Source organism: Alligator mississippiensis, chromosome 1 (genome assembly GCF_030867095.1).
Source record: "Alligator mississippiensis isolate rAllMis1 chromosome 1, rAllMis1, whole genome shotgun sequence".
Taxonomy (NCBI): Eukaryota; Metazoa; Chordata; order Crocodylia; family Alligatoridae; genus Alligator; species Alligator mississippiensis.
Window position 1 is genome coordinate 218454535 of NC_081824.1, and position 10478 is coordinate 218465012.

A 10478-nucleotide genomic window follows, 5' to 3' on the forward strand; every position below is an offset into this window, starting at 1 on the left:
CACTCCCCACCACCAACTGCTTTGTGTCTAACCACTCACCATGCCCCCTGGGGGTACACTTATTAAAAAGGGGGCTGCCAGGGGTACACTTATTTAAAAAGGTTAAAAACCCCTGATTTAGTAGTTTCTTAGCCTGCTTAATTCACTGCAAATTGAAGCTGCTGTCCAATGTAGATGGAAGAACAAAGGGCCAACTCCTAAAAATTAAAAAGACCTAGGATTTCACTAGTAGACCTTGGGCACTGACAGAAGTGACATTTGTCACATGATCAGCCCCCTGAAAGCGCTCTACTGTTGTGCTATGATACACATGAATGGCTGAAGAGCATTTTAAAAGTGGCCAATCGTGTGACAAATTAATCCTCATCTAATGAGAGATCAGATGAAGGCATTTGAAAGTCTGTTAGTGTCCCTTTGTGCCTCTCTGAAATCTTTTGCAGACAAAGCTTCTCCCCTTTATGCCTTCTGTTCCCTTCAAAGAAAGAAGTAGGAGAGAATCAAATACCTGCGCTTAATCCTACATGTAAGCCTAAGAAGAATCTCCCTCCAAGTTTTGGATCTTGTTAAGGGAAATCTTGCACTGGATTCCTTAAGTGCCTAGTACATAAACTTGCTGCCTGCCACTTAAAACTACTGCTGTAGATCTCTTTTCACCTGAATGCCATCAGTGGTTGGCATGATGAATTCTCATACACACACCTATGATATAGGGCCAAGGTATGAAGAGGGTGTGCTGTTCATTACTCATGCTCTCCCAGAGCTGATATACCAGCCTCTAGACTGGAAGAGTGGTACCATCCCTTTATATCAGATACAAACCACAGATTCTCTGTACTGTTTTATCCACATTAAAGGGGGTCTGTAGCAGGGGGTTTCAACTTTTTTAAGGAGAGCACCCCTTCTGGTGGGTACTCCTCCTGGTAGGTTCCTCCTTCCAGACATGGAGCAGGGTGCGGGGTCCCTCTCAGCAGCCAAATGTGAAGCAGCGGCGGCAGCATGGCAGCACGCAAGTTTACAGGCATGCAGCAGTGATGGTGGCAGTGGCAGTGCACAGCGATTCCCAAGTACCCCTTGGGGCATTCCTAAGTAGCCCCAGGGATACGTGTACCCCCGGTTGACAACTCTGGTCTATGGGCTTTCCCTCAGACTGTAGGAGGAGGCAATGGGGAGACGTGTGCCTGGAGATGGAAACCAGTGCAGCTCCTAGTTGGTGGAGAGAAACTGTATTATACATAAATTTGTAAACAGGTAAACTGGCTGCTAGTTCAGGCCCTAAGAGGGCTGCACATCAGCTGGGGAAATTTAGCCCTTACAATTTCACCTGAAAGAGAATTGTTCAAATTATCACATCACAGAGTTCAATTTTTCTGATATGATCTTCTCTCTTTTTCCAGCATAGGGTTTTCATTGTGTGTGCACAAAGCTGAAAAATGCTGCACAATCAGATTAAGATTTGATCTGTTTGCTGTCAATAGGTGCCATGCAAAAGGAAAGGAACTATTTGTGAAGAGAACATGAGGAAGATCTGCATTTAAGCTCACAGCCTGCCTGGGTCCTTGCTATTGCTGCTGTTCCCCAAACATTGCTTCCCCTGCTCTGTGTCCTTTGGCTTTGTCTGCCCTAGCCTTTTTGTACCTGAAATTGGTCAGAATTACAGCAGTTTGTCCATACTATCACTTCCAGCAGGGCAGCTACATTGGTGCTCAGAAATGGTAGGAGGTTTCCACAAAAGAGTCTGGTTGTGTGGAACCAGCTTCAAACTTACAGAAATCCTTTGATATTGGATCCTGCTGGGGCTGTCACTCCATCTCCACCCTCATACAGTCTTGACTGGTTTGCAACACAAAAGGTAGTCTTCCTGAATTCAACAACACTCTCCCTCATCTTAAATTAAAGATCAAATCCTAGAGGAATCACAGGAGGTCTGAATTTGGTCAATGGATTAAACTGTCTGTTCTAACTAGCCCATCAATTCAAAGACAACTATTGTCCTCACCCAAATCATTATAGAGCTAGGTGCTAATCCCTTCTGCAGGTTCCCGTATCAGATATACACTTAAGTTACTGATTTCATATCACTTGCTACACGGTTTTGTCTGATCCTTCATTTTCCCAGCAGAAGCCAAGTGTAAAATCACTTATATCTGCAATACTGCCTCTATTAATTTCCAGTGCTCTCACTTCCTCTCCCTCCCAAATGCCATTCTCAGCACTCTCATCTGCCTTGCCCATACCATTTTCAAGGCAAACTGCTTGCTCCATGAGGATGAACACTCAGTTAATAATGAGGCAGTTCATTTTTCTCTGTACTTTACTGTTTTAGTTCTTTTCAAAGTAGTTTGTCTGATGAATCAGATTCATCTAAAAAAATCTTACCATGGTCCTCTTTAAACTTAGAGGGTCCCTCATCTAATGCCTAAGAAACCTCAGTATAATGGAGTTATGGTATTTCTTTAATCATTTGCTAATTTCTTGCCCTGTTCCTCCTGTGTTCACTTTCTTTCCCTACCAGAAGTAGCTTTTTCTTTCCTTTTATTTTGTTGAAGGGTTTTTATCCACAGATTAATGTTTTCAGCATCATCAGTCATGAAGGTGCTGTGTCTTTTACTGAGAACCGCTACTTAGCTATCTGAAATAAAAGCCCTTTGTTGTTTACATTTACGTTTAACAATGCCATTACAATAAGACATGAGAATTCTTCAGGTTCGGTATGTTTATCATTATGGTAATTCCTGATCATTTAGTAATTTTCATGTGCTAACATGCTGAAAGGGTTGAAATGTGGCAGTGTTTTTAATTTCATGCAGATGGTTCCAAATTAGTTCTGGATGTTTGGGCTTTTCCCTTTATTATTATTGATTAGTGACAGTACCATCTGTCCCCATTGTAGTTTCTCATTGGGGAGATAAGTAGAACACCAGTTTGATTTATTGTTGTGGGTAATGTACATGCATTCCTCTCTGAGTTGTATACCAGTTTGGGATAATTATCTTCAGTTTTATTAGGATCAGCAATTCCAAATGCCATACTATGCTAGTATACTATAGATAATGGAATTTATACTGCTCTGGTATTTTAATTCTAATACTCTTATACATACTCATATAAGAATATTGGAATATATATGTATGTTTATGTATTACATTTTGCTTGGATGAAATCAAGGCTTTGTGTTAGGGAAATTAAGATTTACTCTCTGGCTTTTCCTCTTTCTCTCTTAATATTAACTATATGCATGCCACCTAAAACCTGTTTTCTCACATTCTCTATTTTATCTTACACGTCGGCTGGGATCCCATTTGCAAGCCAACTTTCCCATGTTGAGACATTCTAGTTCTAGGCCCTAAAATTGCAACCATGCCCAAGTGTCATACCAAATGAAGCTTCCCTTACTTCAGGACAGAGAGCCAGATTTGGAAGACAATAGATCAGGGAAACTGTTGCTTTCTATATGACATTCTCTTGGCTCTGCTCCTGGATTTCAATATGGGAAGTAATATAGTTCTGTTGCTTCCAGCTGGGTCTTATCTGTGGCTGTTACTCCAGGATCAGAGAGGGACAGGATCAGTGATAAATGGATTAGTGTAAAAAATCAGGGGCAGTCCATGAGGGCTGCTGTCTCAAAATAGAGGGAGGCTTCTTTCACTGTAAGGTATGTCACTTTAGGAAGATGTAGCATCTAAAAGACAAAACAGATGCGGCCTTTAGATATAATAGATTTCATAGACATTGGGACCCAAAGGGACCTCGTTTAAAAGGACTGGAGGCTGCCCTGAGCTGAAGACTGTTCCTGCTTCTGGCCCCACAGGCCCCTGCAAACTACATCAGCCCCCAGGGTGGCAGGAGCTGCTAACAGTGCTGCTCCCCAGTTCTGTATTATAAGACTGGATCAGGGGAAAGATTGGGCCATGAACCAAGAAAAATGCATAGCCAGCCAAGCTGGAAAGAGATGGGGATAGCCAGCCCAGGATCTTTAAAAGTATGGGAGGCTGCCTGCCCTGAGGCAGGTGCTGCCAAAGGATGACATTTCCTTTGGCAGAGACAGAGGAAAGAGTTGGGTTTTTTGTACTGTTTTTTCTATTATTTATAATTGAGCAATGTGTGTCCTTGGAGGGGAATCGGTTTGAGGGTCAGCCATGAGCCCTTATGGCTAGGGACAGAAGTTACACATAAACCAGTTTAAGTGATCCCAGCCCTGGGCTGTGCTGTCTGCTCCAGCAGAGCAAGGCTAGCCCCGCTCCTCTGTTCCCTAACTGGAGCACTATCACTCCTTCGGCCAGCTGAGAAAGGGGTGGGGAGGAAAACCTGGGCACTGGATCCCAGCTGGGATCTGCCTGGCAGGGAGGTGGGGGATGAGTATGGAGAGGGAAGGACGGAAGCCCTCCCAGACTCTTCCCCCACACTCTGCTCCCTGCTCACTTCACTTTAGACAAACACTTGGCCTCATGACAAGGTTTAAGTATAGTTTCTTATCTGGCCGTTTGCATATATCATCCACTGAATTCCTGGGGAGTCCATAATATTTGTGTAACTTCCTGCCCCCAGATGTACATGTTTACCAGATCAGAAGTCTTTCCTGATCTAATTATGACCAGGCAACTGTTTTCATTCTTTCAGACAAAGATGACTAATTCAATACCTTAAATATAGTCTTTTACTTATTCTCCCTACTGTTAGAAATAACTTGAAAATTTAATTTTCATGATTGTCTGGAAGGGCCTACTTGACTAGCCCTTAAAAATGTCCCTGTCAAATGCTAATTCAGTGATTGCTTCTCTTGAGGGTGAAGAGGGGAGGAACACTTAAGATAACTATTGCTCTATTAACCAATCCTGGCCAGAATAGGGGACATCAAAATACATTAATATAAAATGCCATAATTCATACAAATATAAGAATAACAATGGTACATGCATCTCCAAACTCTCTAGTCATAGAGACCACTCACACCATATCAATAAAACAAATTCAAGAGAACATGCGTGACACTCAATGAAATATTATGCGCTCATCATAGTTGCCTATTAGGAACTTATGGTCAGTATAATGTGGGACCTGGCCAATGATAACTACCTATAGGGAGCTGTAGACACTTTCTCATATTATCCAAGTCTCTTTTTCAGGGCAATGGCAGCATCAAGCTATGAAGCTATAAATAAGCGTGCTTACTAAGAGTCTTGTGTTTAATGATTACAACAGCTAGAGCTAACAGTGGTTTTAAGCTGTTCTAACAAGTTCTGTCTGGCCTTGTCTGAGGCTCTGCCAGCTCCCTGTATGGATACTAATAAAGCCTCTTGAATTATTTTGATTGCTTCTCCTTCCCTCAACCATTTATCAGTTTAAATCATTTAGTTCTCAGTCACAGAAGACACTGGAGCGCTGGAGGTATGTCACACCATCTCTGGAACTTGGGCTGGCTATAAATTTGCCATCATTGGTAGTTTCAAGCTAGCTGTAAATTCTCTCACTACTCCTACTGCTAGACCGGTTGCAGAAAAGGTTGATCATGTTGTGCTGCCTTATGCTTGCAGCCATGGCAGGACTCAGCAGGCAGCTCTTCAGAATGACTTATGCCCATTGCTCTTTAGCCTCAGCACAGTACACACCCTTTCTCAGGTTCACCAATACTGGGGTTACACCACTTGTCTCCCAAAGACTATAAAGAAGGAGTGAAAGTCTTCAGTGTAAGCATGGAACAGGTCTGTGCCTCTTTACCACCGCTTCCTAAACTATGTGAAGTGACTCCATGACTGGTGAAAATAGATCCTAAAGTATATGAATCATCTACTTCATGTAATATGAGACCCCACCTCTGGTTTTGTAAATTCCCCTTCCCCAATAGTAAGATGAAAATAGGTGTTTGAACATATATGTTCCAAGCTGAAAACTATTGCTTATGTCAGTGGCACCAACCTTTGGGCCCAGAGGCCAGATGTCTAGGGTGGGTCAGTTTGTAGGCTAGCTGGATCCAGCCCTATGCATCTAGATGCAGCCCTTTGTGCATGGATTGGGACTTGCCATGCTCTGAGACCCTGGATCAGGATCCACACTGGCTGGATCCAGACTCACATGCTGGGATCAGGCACCACACTAGCTCAGCCCTGTGATCTAGTGTGTACGGCCATGTTACCCAGCCCGTGAGACTCCCCACTGGTCTGAAATTTTGGCAGCAGGGGAGTGTGAATTAATGCTACCACCACTCTCCTGCTGCCAAAATTTCAGACGTATGGGCAGCCCAGGACAGATGACATGACTCCACAGGCCAGGTCTGTCCCACAGGCCAGAGACTAAGCATACCCTGGCTTATGTGAATATGTCACTGCAGTAAGGCAAGAACACACACTCAAACAATTTAAAATTACCACTAGCTTTCATATTCTTTAGTCTTCAGAGAAATCTAAAATATCTCTCTTCCAGCACAAGAGCTTTTAAAATATCCTTCAGTCAAGTGAACAAAAACTATGCAAGTGTGGAGGTATTTGATTTATGGGGAAGGATTTAGATTCATAGATTGTAAGGCTGAAATGGACCTCAGAAGATCATCGGGTCCATCCCCCTGTACCAGGCAGGAAAGACAGCTAGGATCAGGTGACCCCAGCAAGATGACCGTCCAACCTCCTCTTGAAGATTTCCAGGGTAGGCAATTGCACCACCTCTGGAGGGAGCTTATCCCACAGTCTGGACACTCTAATTATGAAGAAGTTTTTCCTAATGTTGAGCCTCAAATGGTCTTCCAAGAGTTTGTAGCCATTACTCCTGGTTTTCCCCAAGGGTGCCCTGGTGAACAGTTGTTCACCAACCTCTTGATGTACTCCCCTGATATAAGCTGCTACCAAGTCTCCTCTCAGCCTTCTCTTTTTCAGGCTGAAGAATCCCAGCTGCTTCAGCCTTTCCTCAAATGGCTTGGTGCGCAAGTCTCTGATCCTAATAGTAAGAAGTTCAGTTTTACTCCCAAACAACCCAACAGAAAAATTCTGATTGACTCCAGTGGTGTATTCTTAACTCCAAGTGTGGCTTGGGACTATACTTTTCACCTTGCTTTTGTGCACACTAACATCTGCAATACTTTTCAGCTATCACACAAAACAAATAAAACTGTCCTGCTTTAAGCTTGAAAGGAGAAAGTGCCAAGTAGAGCTTGTCAAAGCATTTGTTTGAGAAAAGGTTTATTTTTGTCAAACTTACTTTTCCATTGAGAATAGATTTTTTTTGAGCCAACATTACTTTTTATTAATTTTTCTGTTTCCTTAAGTGAAATACAAAACACATTTTAAACAACATTTCTAAATTCTAAAAATATATCACTTAAATACATTTTTTAAAATAGTTTTTAAAACCTGTATTTTTCAAAAAATAATATAAGTAGTTTCATTTTGCTGAAACTGAAACCAGTGTTTGCCATGAAAACTGACATAAAATTAAAGCAATTTTTCAACATTCCTTGAAAAACAGATATTTTTCAACCTCTGTGTTGCAAAGCTTCCATGAACTTCTAATGAAAATCAGGAAATGTTTGCATACACTTTCAGGAAGGCTTTTCTGAACCTTCCTACTTCACCATAGTTTGTGTGCAGCAGGCCAGGTGAACTTTTAGGCTCTTACTTCTTGACTTCTTTATGCTGAGGCTCCCTGGCTTGCTCCTGAATTTTCAAGAGTAGGTAGGAAGACATCTCCTCCCATGTCTAAATCCGAAAAAAGGCACTTAGTTCTCTGTTCTTTTCCTGCCAGAATAGGATCAGAACCTCCTTTTTGTTCAACTTTTGTCTCTTCAACTCTTCTCTGAGGTTACAGTATATCCTGGAAAACTGTGTATCCAGGTTTGTTATGTTTGCTTTGGACAGATATCTAAAAATTCCAAGATGAATTTGATGCCATTATAACTAATTTTCTCAGGGTCTGTACATAGTTGCAGTTGAAGGTACCATTGCAGCATGAGGCAGCGTGCTAACATAATATCTCAGGTTTCACCATGGACTACAGAAGCCATCTGGGTAGATAGATACTCGTGTTGTTAACCCATGTTGCTACCCCTTCTACTTGGATTAAAGCTATCACAATATGATTCTGTGTTCTGTACTCACAGATTGACAGCAGCACCTCTGACTGTACACCTATCCTCAGAGTACAATTTCTTCTTCCTTTACCTTATAGTATCCATCTCTCCCCCAAGCCCTACAGATATGTTTGGAGTTGTCCTATTTCACTTTTAAAACGAGATGGCAACATTCCTAATAATTAATGACCAAACTGGTTTAATTACTGATAGAACATCAGTTATTGCTAATATTCAGGCTTCAATCACTGTATTTTAAAGTACTGATAAAGGCTTACCAGAAATGATAAATCTAAATTGTGTTCCTGGAAATGTAAGGATTTTTATATGGACTGACCTACACAATATCATTCTTTACAGGAACAACTAAAAGCCAAACAAAGATCTAAATCCCATTCTGCTATGCACTATACAGAGAAAGCAACCATTTTCAAGGAAGTAAAATCTCGGGTATGTGCCCAGAGACCTTACAGGCAACTGTTAGCACCCTTGAAACTGATGGTGGATAGTCAGTTTTGAATAATTTGTGAATCTCAGTCACCAAATCAGGACCAATTTTTCAAATTTGGAATAAAAATTCAATTTCAAAGAAGCTTTGGGGACACCAGGACACAGCCCCCAAATTCAGAACTGTCCCAAAAAGTCCAGGATGATTGTTCCCTTTACATACAGGCATAGAATAAAGACAGTCTCTGGATAGCAGAGCTGTCACTGGAAGCACTAGACTAGATTGTGGATTTATAAACGACTCTTAAGTAAAATATAGTTCATAGTTTCTTTGTTTCAGGAACAGACTGGGGCATAGTCAAAACTAAATTGTGACAAACTTACTAGGATTCTACTGGGAAACTGGCCAACTATTCAAATACAAAATTATCCTTGAAGAAAACCATCTAATTACTTAGATTCCATCATGATGCAGCCTAGTTTGCCCTTTCAAATGTTAACAGCAACAATAAAAATGCACAAACTGCTTGGGTTTTCTTTCCTATTGTTTCCTGTCCTTTTTCACATTTCAGCTAACAGTGGTGTTGTCTGAATACACCACATAAAATCCAGGCTCTGAAGCAATCCATACTTTAATCTGACTGCATGTGTTAAAAGCGAATATTCTTTGTAGACCTTTATCACCCTGCACCCTGTCACCGCCAAGAGCCGCGGCGCGGGGTTCGGGGCCTTGGGAGCCCTAGTCGGCGGGCGGGCACTTGTGATGCTTGGAGTGGAATCAGGTACTGACGCGTTTTGATTAAACAAAAAGGTTGTTTACTTACACTGCTCGTACAGTGCAGGCCAGAAGCTTGCTTCGATTACAGTTGTAAACAAAACTTGGGTCGGGCAGAAATTACAAAGTTCATTCGGTCTGCAAATGTGTCGAGCCGGCAGTTGTCGGGTTACGTCTAGGTCTAGGTCGGTGACGGGGAGCGATTAGAGGTTGATCAGGCCCCTAAGTCCTTCTCTAAGACACACGCGGAGTTTGCTAGGCTCCACAGCGTGCTCAGAGCTCTCCACGAGATGTATGTGGAGTTCTCCAACTTGGGCAGAAACTGCTTCAACCTCTTATATGGCTAGCAAGCCAATCGCTAGTCGCCACGTAGGAATAATTTAAAACTGGCCAATAATAATGTGAATTTGCATATGAGTGGCGGGAACTTTTTTCTAAACTGTAATTTTCCACTATTGTAGCATTTGGTTACTGGGTTCAGGCATAGCGGAATTTTCCTCCATGACCTAGTTACTGCCACCAGAATGATTGACAGCAAAACTATGCCATATGTATCGAACCCATGGAATTTTCCTCTGTGCTATGTCATTTCTCCTCTGGGCTATACCAATTCTCCTCTGTGCTATAGGCATCTAATTAATGGGTTCTGACACACCCTAGAAAGTAATATTCACCAGCACAAACTGACTGTAACATGTTGCTACTCTGACATGGCAACATTTTGTACCCCTTTGCACTTACACAAATGACTACACAAGCAGCAGGGCAGTGAAGTATCAGCTTTAGAGTTTATACATTAAATGCTTCCTAACCTCTTTTTAGTAAATTCTTTGAAAAACCTGATGCCTTAAGGACCTTGCTTGTAGGAAAGAAGTGTTCCCATATTAACCTTGCTCAGTAATCATGACCTTTGAGAAAGTCAGATTGGAACACTGTCGCTTAAGAAATACTACTCAGCAGCCAGATCACACGATGTGAACCATTTCTGCAGGGAATTCATCTTAAACTCATTTTAGGCTAACTCAGTCCAAGCTATATATTACCCAAAGAGGCCACTAACCCCTTATATCAGCTAAATGTGATTGAAATACATTACTCACACACTTCCTCGCTCCCAGGACTCTTTTATCCAGGAAAACAATCTGGGAAAGAATATCCCTATACAATCTGTCATAGAACAATGTTAATAATCAAAAGGGTTTC

The 10478-nt window shown here is 41.8% G+C and overlaps 1 protein-coding gene across 1 annotated transcript in view; it reads right to left on the bottom strand.

Annotated features, from left to right (window-relative positions):
* Positions 1-9534, bottom strand: part of SNRPB2 (small nuclear ribonucleoprotein polypeptide B2) — a 35472-nt gene extending 25938 nt beyond the window's left edge. The window contains exon 1 of the mRNA XM_059720114.1: positions 9325-9534. The gene's annotated coding sequence lies outside the window, so the exon portion shown is untranslated. The remainder of the gene's footprint in view (positions 1-9324) is intronic.
* Positions 9535-10478: the final 944 nt, after the last annotated feature.